This window comes from Canis aureus, chromosome 21 (assembly GCF_053574225.1).
Source record: "Canis aureus isolate CA01 chromosome 21, VMU_Caureus_v.1.0, whole genome shotgun sequence".
Taxonomy (NCBI): domain Eukaryota; kingdom Metazoa; phylum Chordata; class Mammalia; order Carnivora; family Canidae; genus Canis; species Canis aureus.
In genome coordinates this window covers 48,133,797-48,155,184 of record NC_135631.1, presented here as the reverse complement: position 1 = coordinate 48,155,184, position 21,388 = coordinate 48,133,797, and the positions used below count along the sequence as shown (strand labels likewise).

The 21,388-nt window shown below is 42.7% G+C and overlaps 1 long non-coding RNA gene across 5 annotated transcripts in view; it reads right to left on the bottom strand.

Annotated features, from left to right (window-relative positions):
* LOC144293049 (uncharacterized) overlaps positions 1-21,388 on the bottom strand; it is a 111,142-nt gene that overhangs the window by 41,602 nt on the left and 48,152 nt on the right. The gene's annotated exons all lie outside the window — the stretch shown is intronic.

Here is a 21,388-nt window from a genome sequence, read left to right as displayed (position 1 = left end):
AGTTAGTTTAATCTTAGGGCATGGAGGCCAGACACCATCCACAGAGTGCACAGAAATAGTCACTTTGCAGATATTATTATAACCTCTTAGGAGAATATTCAGTCTCTACTCCCGGACATCTATGGCACCACATACCCTGTGGTTGCCCCCTGGCCTCTCAGTGTCACATCTTTTTCTCCTAGTCCTTAAATGTCATCCTTGACACTGTCTTCTCCTGATTCCCCTAAGCCAAGTCATCATTAAGCCCTACGGATCTGTGCTCTGAAATGCACCCATGTCTGTCCTGATGCGAGGCCGCTGTGAGCACCCACAGAGGCCCCGTGCCTCTCACCCAGGCTCCTGCACTAGCCTTCCTGCTGGTCTTTCATACATGTGGCCTTCCCCTCAGTTCACCTTCCATGGGATAGTGAGGGCTTAAAAATGCAATTTTTTTTCCTTAAGGTTTTACTTATTTATTCATGAGAGACACACAGACAGAGGCAAGACACAAGCAGAGGGAAAAGCAGGATCCTTGCAGGGAGGCCAATGTGGGACTCGATCCTGGGACCCCAGGATCACGCCCTGAGCCAAAGGCAGATGCTCAACCACTGAGCCATCCAGATGCCCTCAAAATGCAATTTCAATACATTCTCCTCAGCCAAACCTCTACTGAAAACCCTTCCTTGGCCTTGGTGTGAGACCAAGATTGGTAGCCCAATCCTCCCAATCCCTCTGTGAGGTCCAGCTCTGCTGCCTGTCTGGCTTTGGCTTGGATCACTCTCCCTTTGCCCTCAACCATGTTTGCCTCCTGCTCCCAGCAACCAGGAAGCCTTGACCAAGCAACGGTTTCTTTTCTCTTCCTGAATCTACTTTTATATTTATAACCAGAGGAGAATTCAAAACTTCCTTTTTTCTTCCTGAGGGCAAGGAGAGTTTGGTGGGTTTGCATTTTCCACAGACTTTTGGAGCATCTCAGATGAAATGTCAAAAACAAACCCAACGTATTATTATGATTTGAAAGAGGCCCAAACATGTTGGTATTTCTAGTAGGACTGAAATGATTAAACCAGCAGCCATTCCCTTAGCATGTGTGAACTTCAATTTCTAGACCAGGGTCTTGCTAGAAAAGTGCTGACATTTGAAATGTTATATAGCAGAAAAAGGTAGTGGAATGTTTTATAACCTCAAAAAATATTGGGTTTAGGGGTCAGTCCCGTGTGTTGTGGCAGGTTACTCAGGTGGCTGTGAAATATCCAAAGGTGAATAACATCAACCTAAGTGACTCACCAGGAGGCCAGGAGCTTCAATCTCCCCCCTAAAAGTGAGGATTCCAAAGTCTAGAGCAGGAAGCTGTACTATGTAATTTCTAGGTGACACCCCAACAGAGCCCTCTTCCTCTATCCCTGCTGCGGTTCCAACGCCTCCACTTTATTTTTGCTCGCTGCTGGTAAGAGCCCAGGGGTTACGACAGAGGGCACCAGTGGCTTTCAGGAGAGCCTGGGCTGGAGACAGAACAGCTGACAGAGGGCACCCAGCCACTCACAAAAGTCTCTGTATTTGATTGCCACCCAGGATGGGACTTCCCAGTTCTTCTGATGCTTCTAGGTATCTTCTGGAATATGTGGCCAATACTACAGTTGTCAGCAGGTAGGGTTGGTGGGGACATGGCTGGAGGTGGTTGGCATGTGTTATATGGGGGCTGAGTGCCCATGAATTCCTTCTCTATCCGCTTCTAAACTCCACCAGCAAGGGTGAAAGCTGTTGGAATTGTTACTGCTTTTGGTTTTGGTCAATGTATTTCAACCATTGACAGGTCAGGCTTCAAGGTGAGCATTTCTACCAATACCAGTATCCATTGGCCATCTATAATGGTGGAAGTTTTATGACAATTTTTGAAGGTTAGAGGAGGTCTTCCCAGTTCTTTTGGATCGGGTTAGCCCCCTCTGTCCTGCCCTTCGTAGCACTTGCTGTCTCTCTGTTCTCAAAACGTATCCCATCTGTAATAGTTGGTTTAGCATCCTTATTCTCTGCCACACTGGATGTGCCTGGCATGCACATGGGCCCCACCCATTTTATTCGCTGTTATTTCCTTATATGTTAGACCCATAGAAATATATATAAAAGTATAGATTTAATATATGTTATATATGTTTAATATATATATATATATTTAAAGAAGAGATGAATAAATGTAAGCCCAAACCAGGGCATATCCTGTTAAGTGAGATGTCCCACAATATAAGTATGGGATCTAAAATGATGAGATTTACTGCTCTAACTAGAGCACCTTAGAACCTCCTTATAATGAGGTAATAATAATTTGTAATATTATATAATAATAATAATAATTTAATATATAATAATATATAATAATAATAATAATAATTTGTAACAATAAAAAAGCCTCTAGCATGTAGGTAATGCTCACAGAGTGCTGCGTAATGTTCCAGCACTATCTACATCCAGTCATATTCCTCCTCACAGCCCCAGAGGTAGGTACGGTTATCCCCAGTTTACAGGTAAGGAAACTGAGCCTCAGAGTAGCTAGAGGCTGGTTCAGGGGTGTGGGTCCCAGCTCTGTTCTCCCCAACCCCGCTGCTGTGGAGAACTGAAAGTCAGGGCGATGATACACCAGTGCACAGGGCTGTTGTGAGGCCTGCTCTGTCCAGGGCCCTGGGGGCTGCCCAAAGCCCGTTGGATAGGGATTCCATCCCAGCCCTGAAGAAATTACCAGGAATCATTTAAAAAGCTAAATAAAAACACAAGGCGCTAAGATCCCTGTGCTGACGGGATGACTAATTGCTAGATGAACTGTGCTCGTGCAAATGCCCTGGTGCGGAGGAAGGTGGGAGGGCCAGCGAGGCCGGGAGTGGCCGGGGAGGTTTCCAGGGAAAGTAGCTGACCTTGAACTTGGCCCAGGGTGATGGGTGCAACGTGGATGGGTTGGCAGGCATCTGAGAGTCACAGAGATGACATGAGCAAATACACCACACGAGAAGGTTTTTTTTAATCCAGATTCAAATTAATGAACAAAGTACTGTCTGGAAGCCCAGATTTTTCTCCACCTCTGAGAAACATGTGGGACTTTTGGTCAAATCAGTAGCTCTTTTGCTCCACGTGGGTGTCTCCAGCCATAATAGGAAAGTAGGGCTGGCCATTTTCTTCCCTAGGAGAGCTGTCCACAGGGCTACAGCTTTCAGGGCCTCTCTAAAGCAGGTACGCAAACCCAAACTGTAATTGTCGCTGTTGTTTTTGCTGTTGGTTTTTTATTATCCTTATTGAAACGCTGCCCCTCGGGAAGACTAACTTTCAGTGCAGCGGCCGCCTGCTCAAACAGTTGACTGTCTGCCTCGTGACCCACCTGACCAGAAAAGGCGGGGAGAGCCCTAGCCCCAGCAGATCCTTCCTCCAGCAATCCCTGCTGTTCCGGAAGGTTCTTGCAGCCGGAGCCTGCTCCCCATCTCCAGCTGACCAGGGTCTGGCCCTTCAATAGTTTTGTTTTTGTTTTTCTCTCCAGCATGTACAGTTTTTTTTTTTTTAAAGAAAAACTAAATTGATATTTAAATATCAGAAAACATCAGGTAAGAGTCTATCTAGAATTCTAGCTCCCCTTCCACAGGAGATCTGATGACAATGGGCCCATGTTTTGGTACCTGTCACAGTGAGAATCAACGGGTTCACCGAAGGAATGCTCATGCTTTGACCAGCTCCACGTGACCCTTGTCACCATGGGTGTCGGGATCTCTTGTCTACCTCTCTCTGTTTTCCATCCAGGTCATTGGGCGGACCTAGGGCGAGCTGCCTGTGGGGCCAGAGGAGGTGACGAGGGGCCAGGGCTGGGTCAAACCAAATGGGGGTGGCAGTGCTGGAGACCGAGTCAAGGAGAAAAGAAGGGGTCTGAAGTCACAGCGTGGGGCCCAAGGCCAGAACCAGGGTGTTGGGTCCTAGGCACCTCTGGCTGGTGAACAGGAGCAGAGAGCACCCGTTCTGGAGCAGATCCCACAAGCCCCGAGTGTCTACCGGGGCATTTAATGTGTCTGCCCTTTAATGACATGGTTTATGTTGATTAGATAGTTCCTGCTTACACATTATAAACACTGGGAAATTGCATACAGATGTGACCCTGCACACGTATGACCCCACACCCATACCCAAGCCCACCGCCAGCAGTTCTGATTTAAGGGCTGGGCTGGGCGTGGGCTGTTCACAGCCTTGAAAGCTCCCAGGCGCTTCCAGTAGGCAGTGTGCAGCCAGGGTAACAATGAGCAGCCTAGGTGAGCTGACCTTTGTGATACTCTTTTTCTACTGAGTGATCTCCCTCTGACCCCCTAAGTTGATTATCCTCTAAACAACTCAGTTCCTTTTGCATAAAAACCCTTTATTTTGTGGCCCCTCCCTTCCTCTTTCGGTTCCGTAGGATAGTGTCTGGGTGGGTGAAGGTGGCCTGCTGTGCCTCGTGGCTGGCTAGTTTCTCTTTGGCTCCTCCGGATGATGCCATTTGTTCTCCTGGTCACTTGCAGTTCAAGCTGGTCCCAGGTGGAACATGAGTTGGCCCCCGTTAATGCATGAGTGCCACGAACACCTCAGGACTAGTGCCACATCCTCCAGGTGTCCTCCTCTGGGCCAGGCAATCAATGCACAGGGCTCTGGGCTGCCTCCATCTCGGGGACCCCACAGCTGTCCCACTGGCCTCAGGGGGCCACCCTCAGGGCCTGTGCCCACCTGACCTTACTGTGAGAAATTGAGCGTACTCACCAAAGTGTAATCAGGCATGGTATGTTGGATCGTCACACTGGGTAGGTGCAGAGGCAGTCTCGAGACAACCTCTTCTAAGTTCTAATAAAATTGAAACAAGTACACCTTGAACTCAGTTTCCCCACAATCTAAACAACTTCCCTCTGGTTTCCCAGCTCCTGCTTCTCCTGCCTATTGTTCCGTTTCTTCTCCCAGAATATCTGTGTCTGTCAGGGGCAAACTCACGTGTCCTCCCCCCCCATGTCTGTCTGGGAGTCCCCTCTCCGTTCCTGCGTCCAGCTTCACCAAGACTTAGCCAATGGGAATCTCACACGTAAGGACGAATTCGTCTTGTTGTCCTATTACAAATTCATTTTCGCTAATTTTTCTTCTTTTTTTCCAATATTCTTGGCTGCTCTTACCCTCTCACTCTTTTGGATGAAAGATCTAAAGGATTTATGAACCCAGAGCACAGTTTCTTCTATTAGATCTGGAACATTTTGTAGGCGAAGTGGTCCCCTAGAGTGTCCTAACTCTGTAAGACAAATTCCCCTGTGGCAGTATCGGGGGCCCTCGTAAGAGTTCCTCAAAGGTTGTAGCAAGTATAACAGGACTTGATATTTGAATCAGAACCCAAGGACATGATGTTGATGGGATAGCAATATCCCAGATATGCTGACTCTCCCTCTGGGCGGAAGGAATCTCCTTCATCTGCTGAAAGTTAGTTAGTGGCCATAAGATTTGCTTCAGCCAATGGGACGTGAGGGCCAACTCTGGCCAGCCCATTAGGGCCAGTGTGAGCTTCCCCGTGACCTTGGTATCCTGTGCCAGTACATGGGGCAATGTTCCAGGTAGTGGCTGCTTCCTCAGCTGGAGTCGTGGATTGAGAACATCTGTAGTGGAACCCCCACACGACCATTAGTAGGTGAATGAGAAAAAAATCTCCCTTGTTTTAAGCCTCTGTGATTTGGGGTAGCTAACTGTTACCCCTCATAACCGTCCCAAGTGAAGTGAAGAATCTGTGTTTGTGCATAGGCAGCCAGGATGCAGACCACACCTCCCACCCAACTCCAGCACGTTTTCTTTGCTCTCTCTCCCTCCCTTTTAATCATTTTCTTTTTGTTGAGTCACGGATTCATCCTTCTAGAAAGCTGACTGTAAGTCTAAAACTGCTCTTATCTGTGAAGAAATGGTCTCCAACGAGGATGGGGAGGAAATGAACAACTTCAAGAGTCCAAAGAGCATGAAGTTGGTGGGCTGTGCACTCCAGCTTGCTGTCTGCCATCACGCTTGCCAACAAATGTGGAGCGAGGGGTGCTCTGGGCGCGGACACACTTTTCTTTGAGCAGTACCTCTTGGCGTCCTGCCCCTGCCTCCCTGCTTCTCACTCTACCCTCTCCCTTCCGAGATCCCCACGGAGCAGTGCAGAGGAGATCTGAGGGAAGCTAATCCCTCATTTTTGGGATATGGAATTTAGAGCTAGTGGGTCCTGAGCAACCAGCCTTCTGTCGCTTCTCATTTGGGCCTCACATAGCTTTTCCAGCCAAGAGGCACATGGGCATTTCTAAGCTGCTGCTCCCCCATCACGCAGCCTGTGATTTCTTCACCAAAGTATCAAAGCAAAGCTACTCATCTTTCTAGTTAAAAAAGTCCCTAACAGCCCCTAACAGTTATAGCATCTAACTGCCTTTAATTAGCCCAGATTACTAACTTCTTCCTCCAGGGTCCACCCATCTATCTGCCTCTGTCCCTAGAAAGAGGATGCCTGCTACCTTGGCCCACTTCTCTTGTTTTTGATGGATTTAGCTTTTTGCCACCTTATTTAGTCCAAACTTATTCAAAAGAGGACCCAGGGAGGACCAGGGAACTATCTTATAGCTCCAGATAAGAAATAAAATACCTGAGAGGTTAAACCAGGTAGCCCCGGACCAGAACAAAAGCGTGATACCTTGAAATCTTTCCCTCCTGCTAACGGTCAGGCTAAAAACTGATTTTAGGTTGTTAATGCTTCACGGTGTCCACAAGGTTAAACCAAATTAGTTCAGAAAGAGAACAACGGTTTCTTAGAGTGAGGCAAACAACTTCCTCCCTCGATCCGGCCAAGACTCTTCCTACAAAGGAGACCATATGAACTAATAACAGAATCCTCTCTGTAACACGTGACAGATTTCACAGAGCTGTCACTTATCATTTCCCTTGGTATATGATGATGACATCGTGTTGGATTTCCCTTGACAAAACAATCCATGGGTGGTGGGGCAGAACTGAGTAGTGGAATTAGGCTACCCTGGAAGTCCACGCACTAATCAGCTGGCTGATCCAAGGACAGGTTTCAAACTCTCTATAAGGAGAAGACCAGCCCTCCATGAACTGCTGCATATCTGGTTAACCTTTCAAAAGGCGTAGGGCAGTAGTGAGCGAGTGAGGATCTCCTTAACCAAAAAGAGGGCCGACATTCCACGTGGCTAGGTAAGTGCAGAGCTGTATACTCTTTAAGTGCCATTGGCCAGTCTGCTTCATGCAAATATGATGAAATAATGTCACAGGCCAATACACAAAGAGGCCTAAATGGCCAAAAAATAAGTAAAGGTGCTGTTACTGCTGGTGGCCACATAAATTAGCACTACGTTGTCGGTAGGCATAGAAGTGACAGAGAATACATGTATACCCTTGGATCCAGCAATTCTATTCCGAGACTGCCTCCTGAGGAATTATTTCAGAATGTGTGCAAATATTCATGTATATTTGTCCTATCACTGCATACGTTAATGAGATAGGAAAGAAAACATTCTAAATGTCCAACTCTAAACTGTGCTTCCTGCATGTCACAGAATATTATTCTGCTATTTAAAATGATGTCCCTGGTGAATTTTTATGGGCACGATCAGTGTACATGACACAAAGATAAATTATTTATAAAGTGGTTTGCTAAAGAGTATGAGGTGTGGTCTCTTTTTTATGAAAAATGGCACTGATGTGCTCTGTGCATGTGTAATAGGTATTTTCAATATGAAACATTTTTTTTTCCTCTCCACATATTTCTTTCTGCTAAGTCCTTTGGGTTCCCATTTCCTTTCCCCTTAAAAATAGATGATTCCATACGTTTCTAGCCACTTTGAGTTATTACAAGTACTCTCTGGTTTAAATTTTCAATCTCAAACCCAGGCCTGATGTCATCACCCAGGAAGGAAAGCCTGCTCTACTCCTCTCAGGGAAACGTCTCTCCTTCAGGATCTGGCCGTGGGCAGCACTCTTCTTGTCTCTGCTGCTTTGGTTAACACCAGCTGGCAGCACCGCCCTCTGCGAGGTGGCCATCCAAATGCAGACTCTTCCAAAGCTTCCAAAAGAGCCTCATGAAGCCTCCCAGCTTTACACTTCCTGCCGTACTGGATCGTGTGTCCACTCTGCTGGTTTCTGCCACACACAATCACATGCATTTTCATCCCAGATCCTCTCTCTAAAGTGGGCAGCAGGGGGATTCCTGGGTGGCGCAGTGGTTTAGCGCCTGCCTTTGGCCCAGGGCGTGATCCTGGAGACTCGGGATCGAATCCCATGTCAGGCTCCCAGTGCATGGAGCCTGCTTCTCCCTCTGCCTGTGTCTCTGCCTCTCTGTGTGTGTGTGTGTGTGTGACTATCATAAATAAATAAAAATTAAAAAAAATAAAGTGGGCAGCAGGGCAAGGTGGGCTGGACCCAGGTACCTTGTGTGCCTTCCACTTGACCATGCAGGAGACATATACCTCCAGGACATGCCAAACTGCACTGCTTCATTGACACTGCCTCTTGCCACCCTGCCCTCTCTCTTGTGGTCATTTCCTTTGCTAATCGCAGTCATTCAAGCAAGTCCACCGCCAAGGTAGACATCCAACTGGAGAATGTTTGCCAATTGCCCCTCATTGCAAGTACCCCTGACCTGCTGTGATGATTCCTTTGGCTCTGCCCTTACTTGTCTGAAGAGGGAAGAGCAGAGACATCTTTATTAGAAGAAAAGATGAAAAAAATCATTCTTACCTTAAATCTTTCTTTTTAGAAATTTTTATTTACTTATTTGAGGGGAGGAGAGAGAGAGAGTGAGCACATTCAAGCCAGGCAAAGGGAGAGAGGAGAAGTAGACTCCCCACCGAGCAGAGAGCCCAACATGGGGCTTGATCTCAGGGATCATGATCTGAACCAAAGGCAGATGCTTAACTGACTGAACCACCCAGGCGCACCTTTTAACCTTAAATCTTACCTACTCTACAAGGCCAATGACTTCAACAATTCCCCCTTGTTCTTCTTACACAAACTTTAAAGGAAGGGCTATTGGGATGTTGGCTGGCCATGGAGGGACTGATTTTGTCATTCCTTACTAAGCCCTGGGGTAACATGTCTAGCTCCATGGCTGGCTCTTTATCTCATGGAAGATAGTGGAAAATAGTTTGATAATTCTCAAAAGGATAATTATAGAATTACTATATAGCCCAATAATTCTACTTCTGGTATATATACAAAAGAATCAAAAGCGGGTATTCAAACAAAAACTTGTACACAAATGTTCATGGCAGGACAATGTGCAATAGCTAAAAGGTAGAAGCAAACCAAATGTCCATCAACAGATGCACAGATAAATGAAATGCCTTATAGCTATACACTGGAAGGTTATCCAACCCTAAAAAGGAATAAGTGCTTATACATGCTGCAACAAGAATGAACCTTGAAGACACCATGCTCAGTGAAGGAGACCAGACACAAAAAGCCACACATTATATGATTCCATTTACATGAGCCATCCAGAATAGACAAGTCCAAACAGACAGTTCACGGAATGGGGGTCACTGGAGGCTGGGAGGAAGGAAGACTGGGGAGTCACTGCTTAATGGGTATGAGGCTTCCTTTTGGGATGATGAAAATAGTCTGGTAATGTGACTATGGTTGCATAACTTTGTGAATGTACTGATTGCCACTGAATTATGCACTCCAATATAATTGAAATGATGGATTTCAATATCGTGTATTTTACCACGATTCAAAAGAACAGCGAGCCAAATGCTATGGTGAGACAATTACACATATTTTCCACGCCTGTTATCAGATGAAGGAATTTCCTGAGTTGTGGTCCTGGCCTCTGAGTCTTGGTTCAGTCGCTTCCTCCTTCTCCCTTTGGGATTGAACCACCCTAAGGGAGATGTTCATCAGGGTAGGCTCCCATGGTGGAGACCTGCACCTGCCTGGTATCCCCCGTGATTGGCTGAGTTCAGGGAAAAAGTCTTAGCAAGACACCACTTCTCCGTATCTCACTCATGTCAACCAGACTAATTTATAAATAAGAAATCCGCCATTTGGTCTCTTATGCTTCTTCATCTATCTCTCTGGATATGAAATTTTAAGATTAAGTTGGGTGGAGAGGAAAACCTCCCTCCAAATTCCTTCCCTCCGCCAAAATTCCAAGTTCCAAACCATTGTGCATGGCCACCATTAGCCTCTAAACCTCTAAATTACATGTAAGCAAACACTCACCTTGACTGTTTGAAAAAAAAAAAATTCAAGCCAGAAAAATATCAAAGAACATCTATTCTTGAGCAATGAAACTTTTGGATGTGGCCTCCAAGCTAAACTTGTAAATTGTGCTTCGTGTAATCAAATAGGTTAGATGACTCCGTGTGATTTATTAATTATAAGCTAGCTAAAATTAGAGAAACATTAAAAAAAAAAAACATTTCAGCTTCTCGCTTATTGCCTGTGTTTCTTCATTCCTCTCTCCACTTTCTCCTCTACTGCGTGTCACCCTTATTTGGAGAGTATGACTTACAGGAGGTAGTAAAGGACCGTGAAAGCAAAACACCATTTAGAATTGAAAGTAAATGTTCAGTAAATCAATAAGTATGGTATCACCATGCTTTTAAAATTTAAAAACTTATCAGAATCACCCAAAGTATTTCAAAGCAAAAACAAAAACCCCACAACATTTTTACAGAACTGGGTGTTTTAAAAATTCTTAGTTGCACACCGAAGAGGATACAGAAAAGTTGGAAAGAAGCCATATGACGAATGTGAAGAAGGCTTGAGGGCTTGAAAAGATGGAAAGATAACAAGGTTTTAAAGGAAGAGTCAGATCAGCCATAAAATAAATGTATTTTAAATGTTTAAAGGCCTTTTACTGAGGAAATAATGTGTCAAGGTCTTCGTCTCTTTGGTCATCAGACTTAAATTTTCTTCTAGAAAAGGAATGGCTTCCCAACACATTCATATAAGAGGGAATCCTCAACAGAGGCTGGAAAGTTCAAACATAGATGGTGGTTGCTAGAGGAACACTCTCACTCTGATGGCTTGGTGCAGACCTGGGGAAGGCACGCGTGAAGAGATGGCTTGTGTGCCTTTCTGTCCCCCAGTTCTTTTCAGAATGTTACCAGCTGCTACAGGAGAGCAGGGTGAGACAGAGGAAGGCAGGGAGAAGGAGCCTAAGTGCCCCCAGCAGATTTTATTCTGTTTTCTTGTAATAACAACCCTGGTTGCTATGACTATGTTCTTAACTCCTGGGAATTTTTAGGAATCCTCCCAGTAATCCACATGATCTCCAATTTTATATTCCACGTTGAACTGTGCCCTCTCTCCGAGATAGAGACTCTTGAAGGGGCCAAGAGCTATGGCTCCGAGGAGGAAGGAATGTGACCCCATGTTACTGTTGTAAATGCAGTGTGGGTGAAAAGTGTCAGCGACAAATGGGCCATACACATTTCACCAATTGGGTTTGCATATTTCACATTAAGTATTACAAGCTGAATCCATAGGCCTAATCAAAACCAAAGTGGAAAAACTTAAGTTCATATGGTTGGGAAAGGCACACTTTGTTCCTGTACCAATTCATAGGTTGTTTTTTCTAAGGAATCGCAATGTCTACTAAAATTAGTATTGATTTTCACCTTCCACACACAAATTTCTCTTCTAGGTATCTGTTCTGGAGAAGAATCTACACATTTACACAATAGAGTTCACTAAATCAGTATCTGCCACTGTCACTGATAACAACCTTAACAGCAATGGAACGGTTAGATTATCTGTGGTTATTCATACCATGAAATATCGCACAGTGCTTACAAAGAAGGAGGTAGAGCTATATATTTAGACATAGAAGGCATCATGGATATCTTGCTAAATGAAAAATTAAGTTTCATAAAGATGTATAGAGCATGATTCCATTTGTGTAAATAAAGATTCATAAAACCAAACTATACACAGAAATATAAAAAAGAAATATAGATATAAAAATATTTGAAGACTTTCTGTGTGCCAGTCACTGTATTAATGGCTTTATATAAACCATCTCATTTAAAACTCACAATAACTCCGTAAGATGTAAACTATTATTACCCACATTACAGATGAGGAAACTGAGGCACACAGGTTAGGTAACATGTCCAAGAGCCACTAAATAAGTATGAGAATATACATAGAGAAAGCCTGAGAAGGGTATACATAAAAGTGATAACAAGATAATTTCCTGGAAGGGGAATGAGATTGGATAGGATTCAATGGTGGCTTTATTTTGTAACAAAAATAATTCATATCTTAGTCAGTTCTGGCTGCTATAACAAAATACCATAAACTGGGTGGCTTAAACAGCAAACATTTATTTCTCACAGTTCTAGAGCCTGGAAAGTGCAAGATAAAGGTGCTACAGATTCAGAGTCTGGTGAGAGTTCTCTCCCTGGCTTGTAGACAGCCACCTTCTTGCTGTGTGCTCACACGCCTTTCCTCTGCGCGAGTGTGGAGAGAGGATTTTGGTCTTTTCCTCTTCTTTTAGGGGCACTAATCCCATCATGAGAGCTCAACCTTCATGACCTCAGCTAAACCCAATCAATCTCCCAAAGCCCCCACCTCCAAATGTCATCACAATAGGGATTCGGGCTTCAACATACCAATTTTGGAGGGATACAAACATTCATCCATAGTGACAGGTAGATAGATGATAGATAGATAGATAGATAGATAGATAGATAGATAGATAGATAGATACATAGATACATACATAGATACATAGATAGATACATAGATACATAGATAGATGATTTATAGATATAGATAATTTTAAATCAAGAAAAAATAGTGGAGAGTAAAAAGAAAAGTGATCATTCTTCTGTCTTTTTAATCTTAACGGAGTGAGAAACTTTCCATTGATCTGAAATCTTCCCTTTGATACATGTGTAGAATCTCTTAATCACATATTTGATTGCTCATGCAGGCGGCATGAACCTTAATAAAGGTGGAAAGTTAAGGATTAGCTGACTGTCAAAGGGTGATGCAAACCTCATGGGTGTTCCCCAAGGCTCAGACCCTAAGAAGGAGGGAGTTCCAAGGATAAGGAATGACCTTATTGATTTGGTGTTCCCAGGCTTCACCCTGTAGAGTCACTGAGACTCTTCTCAAGTCTCTGTAATTTCCCCAGAAGGTCCTAGAAAATTCTCAGAGATCGTTCTCCATGATTGTTTGTGGCTCCCTATAGGGACAAAGCTATGTTATCTTCCATTCCAGGATTTCATTCAACACTCCTCTAATTGCTATCATTGTTTCCAAGCCTGCAAGTCTTGTCAATGAAATAATTCTCTCTTCCACCAGTGTTGACATTTGAAATTTGGTGTGTGTGTGCAGCCTTTTCAAAAGGGAATTGTAGCACTTTCTTTTGTAATAGCCCTAGCCCAGAGCCAGTTGTGTAACATTCTCTCTGGGAGTCAGTAGACATTTTAATGAAACTGATTCAAGTGTCTTCTTTCTGCTCGTGTCTAAAGGGATCCAAAGACAGTATCCAGGACTTTAAGGTTCTGCTACCTTGAGATGTGTTTCCTGTAGACTTGGGCACACTATCCTAAGTTTAGGAGAAGATTTGATCTACTCTTCTTGTTCAGGAATCTACATTTTAGTGTCCAAGAACATGACTTTAACTTCCTTTCACTCATCCTCCAAGAAACCTATCAGGCCCTGGTGCAGACACTGCTCCCAATTCAGTACTCTGGGTCCTTCTGTTCCTGAGTTGGACATTCAGGTGATGATTCTTGCTCTCCTTTGTCTCCAGGTACTTAAAACATACTTGCCTAATGATAAGGTTGGGAAAAACAGGAAAGAGTTTGGAATGTATGTGCTCCTTCGTCTCTTGTCAAGGTTAAAAAAATTGGAATGTTTATTATACACTTAGTCTTCGCTAAGATGAAATATGGAAAAACATATTTATATAAATATTCCCTTAAGACAAAGCCACATTTCCCCCTTCTCCTTTGTTGCATGCTCACACTTTGAGCATACTTTGATGTGAATGCACATATATATATCCCACCTCAAAATTTAAGCTCTGGTGGGGGATTTTTTTCTTCCAATGGTGCATAAGTGTTTGAGGTGCAATGGGGTAGATAGCAGGTATTTTCTGACTGTTACACAGACATATACAATCATTCTAGTTTGTTTATTCTTTCTTAGGGTAAACAAATCTGAAAGAAGATAGAAATTGCCTTTCCTAAAATGTTATATAACACCTATTAGGTTGGCTATCAAACTACAGGTGTTGATGAGGATGTGGAGAAATTGGAACTCATTCATTGCTGGTGTCTTTAATTTTTGTTCAATCTTTCTTGAGAAATAGAAATTTTTGATACACAATCCTAGTTGGACCTCCCACCTCAACCCTTGACACTTTGAAGATATTATCCCACTGGCTTTTGGTTTTCATGATTGCTGATGAGAAAGAAGCCTGCTGCCGGTTTAACTGTCATTCCTTTATATATAAACTACTTTTATTTTTTGCCTACTGCTACTGTTGTTACGACTATGATTACTATGATTATGATCATCAGGCCCCAACTATTTTCCAGCTTAACAATTCACTTTAAATTCTTTAAATATTTTGGGCAGTTAATGTATGCCTCTTTCTTATGATTCTGTTCTTTAAATTCCATGAGCATTTACATTTCTTGGGGTTGTATTCAATTTCAGTCAACTTTCATGCCTGAATATTTTTTTCACTTGTATATTTGGTTGATCTAAATGTATGGAAAACTTGGAGGCCTAAACTTGGAGGATTCTTTTTACCAGAGAGGATTTGTGTTTAATTCAGCTGGGGACATTACTGCTTCTGACAGCTCTCGCCTCCCATGGGTCCCAGGCTTCATCAAAGTGCTTCGGAGCCAAGGCCAGTTTCCAGCTCAGGGTGTTTTGTTTTGTTTTGTTTTCATCTTAGAGGTATTTTTACAATCTGTCAGCCCTGTGATGCCAATTAATAAAAAAATGCAGAATTTGTAGCAACAGAGCCACTTATGGATCCTGTCTTCTCTATTGCTGGTGATATAAATCTCTGTCTTACTTCAGTTTACTTTACATTATGCCAAGTTTACTTAGTAAAGGGCCAAGCATGCAATAATAGGAAAGATTAGATCCTTTAGCTCATTTCCATAAACCAAAATCATTTTAATAACATGAAATTAAAAAGATTTTGTATCCAGAGACTGACATTAAACTAATTGCTTGATGAACATTTCTTTAGTATAGTCACAGGACTGAGACTGGAATCATTTCCTACAGCAGGAGCTAACATGCATGCTTTGGGCATATGTCTCCATTGCATGAATATCTCATTTATTTGTATTAAAAGATACATTTGAAAAGAGGGTCAATCTTTACTCTAAACAAGAAGATAGAAAATAAACCCCACCAAGGACTCTATTTAATTCATTAATTAATGAGGGAACCAGTAATATGTTGCAACGTCTTTCAGCGATAACTGAAGAATTTGAAAAATCTACTAGCCCATTTTCTGCTGTTTGCCTTCTGTCATTATGACTCAGTATCATTCATGAACACAGATGGTCCTGCCCAGTCTGATGCAACTCCTTGCCACCCTTGAGATGCCACTGTTGGTTTTGCAGTAATTGATCCATGTGCATGAGAGTGAGGAAGGGAGGAGATGTCTTGGCTCTTGGAGTTGCAGTTCCTCAAACATGATGCTGATGTAGACCAACGAATGCATGGGCTACAATGGTTCTTCATAGGAGGACCACCCCACTTGCGGCAAACCAGACTATAGAAGAAAACATTTGTCAAAGAAGAATGGGGATTCTTGCTGCCTAATAGAGAGGGGTGTGGAGACTGTTCCCAAACAGATCTTCTGGAAGTAGGTCAGTGTTCTGGGGAAGTGGCTATGTGAATCCAAAATGTAGCAAGTTGGATGCCCAAAATAGTTCTTTCTTAAATACATATTTAATAACTAGGTGGTCAATTGGCTGTACCATTTGATCCATAATTCCACCTGGTGATTTATGACTTGTCAACATCAGTCTTCATTGTCCAAACTTTTCAATTCAAGCTGGCTTTCCCCATGAGAATAAAGCACTCTGATACATTTCATGTGCACATCTCAGTTAAGTACTTTCATCATAAACAAGGATTTCAATATGTGCTCTTTGACCACAGTCAAGGGCAGGGAATTCCTGATTCCATTTAAAAACCTCATTAATGTTTCTCTCGTTGTTTTCAAAATATTTTTAAGGAAGTAAATCTTAGAATGATAATTTCTCATTCACAAGATTATTTATATTCCCCACATTTATATCTCTTCTAATGTCATTACTGAACTTGTTTTCCTTTTCTGGCCTTTTATCCCCTACTACTTCCTTATTGCTCCCATTCTTATTACCAGTCTTTCATTTTCTCACCAATGTCCTCCCATGAAAGGAGAACTTTATAGTTTACTCCAAATAACTGTTCTGTCCATACCCCTCTGGAGACTTTCTTCGTGGTCTCTACAATTGGTCTTTTCTTTATTTCAGTAGTTCTGTAAACCTTCAAAAGAACCCTTGGGAGTATCTCTTTTCAAGGTCATTATCTGCAAATTCATGTCCATCTTCTCCACTGTGTAAGGAATGAATTTTATGGGCATATTTATAAGCTCCTAATCATTTTGGAAATAAGAAACTACAGTTTCTCATTATTCTTTTAGCCACACGTTTCCTCCTATAAAAAGAAAAAATAATTTATGGGATGTTAAATGAATGCTTTGCTTTTCTGATGTTGCTATATTTATCATTCAATTGTTTATTGAAAAACATTTATTGACTGCTATGTGCCAGGCATTGTTGTAGATACATTGAATAAAAAGATGGAGATGATACCCACCCCCTGGCTGCTGGGAGTTCCCAGTGGGTGCTATAAATATATAAGCAAATGTGATATAGTGAGAATTACTAATAGAGTTAGAAGAAAGTCCTCTGACAGCACACTTGCCTTCTTTTGGGAGATTGGAGATAAGAGAGGACTATAGGAAAGAAGAGGTAGTCATGCAATTATCCCACAGGATGTTTCACAAGGTTTTGAGAGAACAGAGGTTCTCTAGGTAGGGCACACAAGTAGGGGAAGAAAACAAGAAAGAAAAAAAAAAAAAGCAGCAAGTAGAAAGGATACTTGGAAAACCATGACATTTTGAGAAAAAGTTGGCTGTAGCAGAGACTATGCTTTGGAGTACAAAGAGGGATGAGGGTGAAAATGTATATGAGGCCCAGAGAGCAAAGCTTTATATGTGATGCTACTGCATTTCCATTCATTCTGCAGGTGATGATAAGAGTTGAAGACTTTAAAGTCTCAGTTGGCCTGATGTATGGAAGCAGTTTGAAGATCTATTGAAGGAAAGAGATTCCTGGCAAAGGGAAAACCATGTAAATAGTTTAGGCAAGAGATTACAGGCATGTGGAGGTGGAGATGGGAGTGCAAACTCATATGACCAGGCACTTAATAGACTGCACAACTGAAGAAGATCTGAAGAGTGATGAGGTGTGCTGAGAGAGGGGCAGAAAAAAGTTAAGTGTCACTGAGAAAATTTTGACCTAGACCCTCTGTGTAAACTTCAGTGACATTAACCAAGATGCAAATTCAAGACAGGGAAAAGATGGGTCAGGGCAATGTAGGAACTTAGTTTAGTTTTGAACATAACAGAATGAGTTTCCACGTGGTTATTGGAGCAGGGGTTGGGACTCAAGAGAGAAGACAGTGCAGGGAAGGAAAAGGGAAGAGAACACTGCTTTTAATCTGAATGCTAAGAGCTGTGCTAGGTGCTTTAGACTACTATAAGGCACCCCACAGAAAGGGATCTCGACAATTTAGTAGATGTATCACCATTCAAAGCCTAGAAGTTCCCTTAACTAGAGATGCCTCTTGTTTTGCAAAATTCACTCCAGTTCCACAGAAATAATTAGAGAAAAAATTAAAGTAATTATACATATGAATATAGATGCCATAATGTGAGATGTTAAGTGGTCTGTTTAATCATGTAAATTGGGTATCTTCAGTGTTGAACTGTGGCCTTGATAGGTTAGAGGCAACTTTTTCATATACGCAATATTAGAATGAACCATTGGCATTTCCCACAGTGTGTTTTGTAAGATTGATAAGTCCAGACTTTGGCAAATTCTATTGATAGTTATGGGCTGTGGAGTACAACAGCTTTTGGGTAAGAGGGGGTGGAGGTGCTCCTGAAAGAGCCTAGAAAAATAAGTGTGACCCATTCCTATCTTTCAATAGCACCTGGTAGGACCACACACAAAAATAAAATCTAGAGGAACCAGGTGAGTTCTGTGAAAGAGACAGAGATTTAAGCAGCATCTACAGGAGCCTTCTGGGAAATACCCAATACAGTAATGGTTAGATGAAGGCAAGGGTAAGATGGAGACCAGGGAAGAGCATAAAGGAGGTGGTGTCTGCCCTGAGTCTTCGATGGTGAGCAGTAGTTGTCCAGGTATAAGGTCAGGGGGAAGGCACTGTAGGGAGAAAAAATGGCAGTGGTGGAGGAAAGGTCCTGGGGTAAGACAATCTAGTGAAAGTCAAGAGCTCCTCACTTTGGTGCCTTGGAGTCCACAGTGCTAGAAGGAGGGAGTGGGAAAGAGCTGAATAGGAGTAGTAGGGCATCTGGAGTAGGGGACAGATTAAGGAACTCGGGCTATCCCTGACAATGGTGATAGAAAGCCATCATATGAATTTAACCAGAGGACCAACACATCATCATAGGAGGTGTGTGGAGGTCTCAGTAGAGAATGACCTGAAGGAGGCAAACGTAGTTCTTATACTAGGTCAGGTGAGAAATGCTGAAGGCTAAAACCAGGTCAGGGGTAGGAGGGCCGGAGAAGGAGACAGAACCAAATATGTATCAAGGTGATAGAACTGATTGTCAGCAGAGATTTGGGTGCCAGTGATCAAGGTGGGGAATAAAAAGGTAAGGAAATAGGATGAACATAGCTTTAGACATATTAAATTGAGGTCTCTATGGGCATCAAGAGAGAAGTCCAGGCTGGAGACAGAGATTTAGGGGATGATGACAAGGGAGATGGTGGTGGCAAGCATTTGCTGGGCATCCCCTCCGTGCTGGGCACTATACTGACTGTTTCCCATTCATTGGGCTGTTAATTCTTGTTCTGCTATATTCTTCAGAGCCCCTATCACCATTGCATATCCAACAGTCCATTTGCTCATTTGTTCAGTGTCTGTCTCACACCATAGTAGAAGTGCCACAAGGACAAGGATTCTTCTATGTTTTCCTTGTCACTATATATCCAGTGTAACACATAGTAGCTACTCAAAACATTTTGGAGGGCGGTACGTGTGCATCGGGTGTATGTGTGTGTGTGGTATGGTACCTATATGTGATGTATGTGGAAGATGTGTATGCAGAGGGATGTGTATGTGGAAAGGTGTATGGGTGTGGGGAGATGTATGTTGAATGAATGAATGAGTCAATAAAATCCAATAATGCCCATTAACCTGCTTGGGAAGATTGTGCCTTCAAAAACTTTACCCTATGCTAAACTAGCAAAGGCACTTGCTCAGATGGTGTTCCCCACTACTCCCCCTCTCACAAGGACTGTGCGTCCCATTCTATGCCATTACTTATAGGGAGTTTATAGGGAGCAAGTTGCCTGTCGTCTTAAAAAGAGGGGGGATGTCATGCATCACTTATCTGCAAGTTTTTGTGCAAGTTGCTTGTGCTGGGAAGAGACCTGAGAGGAACCAGCTGAGCGAGTCCTCTCCCCTTGGTGAGACTCACTCCTCCTGGAGCACCAGCTGGTTTTCCCACTCAGGTAAAAAGAGAAAGCAGAGATTGCCCTTCACTCCATTCTGGGGACAGGCCTGCCTATGTACAGGACTGGCCACATAATATGTGGGTCCCACTGCAGAATTAAATGGGGGCGGGGTTACCACTGCTCTACAATGATTATGAATCTAACACTAAGAGCAGAGCACTGACCAAGGGTGGGTCCTTCCAAGTTCAGGGCTGTGAATTAGAGCTCAGTGGTAAGCCACTGGGAGCCCTGCTGCCTACCAGGCTGAGGTTTGATGAGAAGTTTCAATCCCCATCTTATAAAATCTTTGCAAACCTGCCCGTTATTGATTTTCTTCTCTTAAACACCAGATGATTTCCTGAGACAAATTACGTGGTGTCCCCTCTCTATAGGTCCTCTTCTCTCTCCTTTGACGATTCCTCTTCCCACATTTCTTGCAATACTATCTGGTAGTATTGTGAATTCATTTATTTTCAATTCTGGGACCCAAGGCAGGAAACTTCCCCGGCTTACATGTTGGTGAGTTCCTGAAAATGTGAGCCTCTGGCTGTTATTTATATGTGATATTATATCCTCCCGTGGGTGCTCATTAAATTTGCAAAGACTTCCCACAGGTAGCTGTCGAGCATCCCAAATGCTTTAAAGAATACAGGTCAATAATTGCTTATCCATAATTCTGGAGTTCCAGAGGTGAAGGGGCAACTCTGAAAATTTGTTATTTTTTGGTAAATTATTTAAACCAATGTGAGAATATTTAATAGCAATTATCCCACTTAGTGTGAATATTTTATATGTGTCACTGTAGAAAATGTAATGGGTTTGAGTGCTTCCTCTGGCCCCCGATGGGGATGCTACACAATATACACCATGCACTCACATTACCTTTCTGAAGTACAATAAATTCTGAAGTCTGGCCCATATGGGTTGTGGTTCAAGAACTGTGATCTGATATTAATATATGCTTTGGGAAGCAGTTTGCACTAGTCAATGTATAATCTATTATCACTTGATTCATACACATTCTCTCTGGGAATGTAATTAAGTGGGTATATAAGCCATCCTTTTCTTTAATATTCAAATAAAGGCCAGAAAACATGGTTATATGCTTCCTAGGTATTTTCATTTCTTTGGGAATACTTGCTGACTTTGGAGTTTTAATATTTAAGTCTTAAATCTTTAGCAATGAATTTCTCATGAATTTATTATAGATTTATGGACTTAGAAATCCTATATGTAAGTAGCATAATAAAGAAGTTGCTGTTTTAAAAAATATGACATTACTGTAACCAATAAACATTTCTAACCTCATTGGAAACAAGCAAAGGGAGAAAATATAACCCTCAAACACACTTAATCCACAGGTAGAATTACTCAGGGACCAATGATGATGTTTAATTTTCTATGGAAAGCTATGTGTAAGGTGCCTGATGGGCCTTTACAGTTTTGTAGTTAGTGAGTGAATACTAACTATAGTTATAAATAGGGCGGAAATATAAATACTAAGCAAGACTGAGTTGAGAGGTTACCCCTATTTTCCAGATAAATAAACTGAGGCACCAGATTAATGGAAATATCCTTCCTAGACTTTTAAGGGTCCTGTTGGTCCAGAGAGT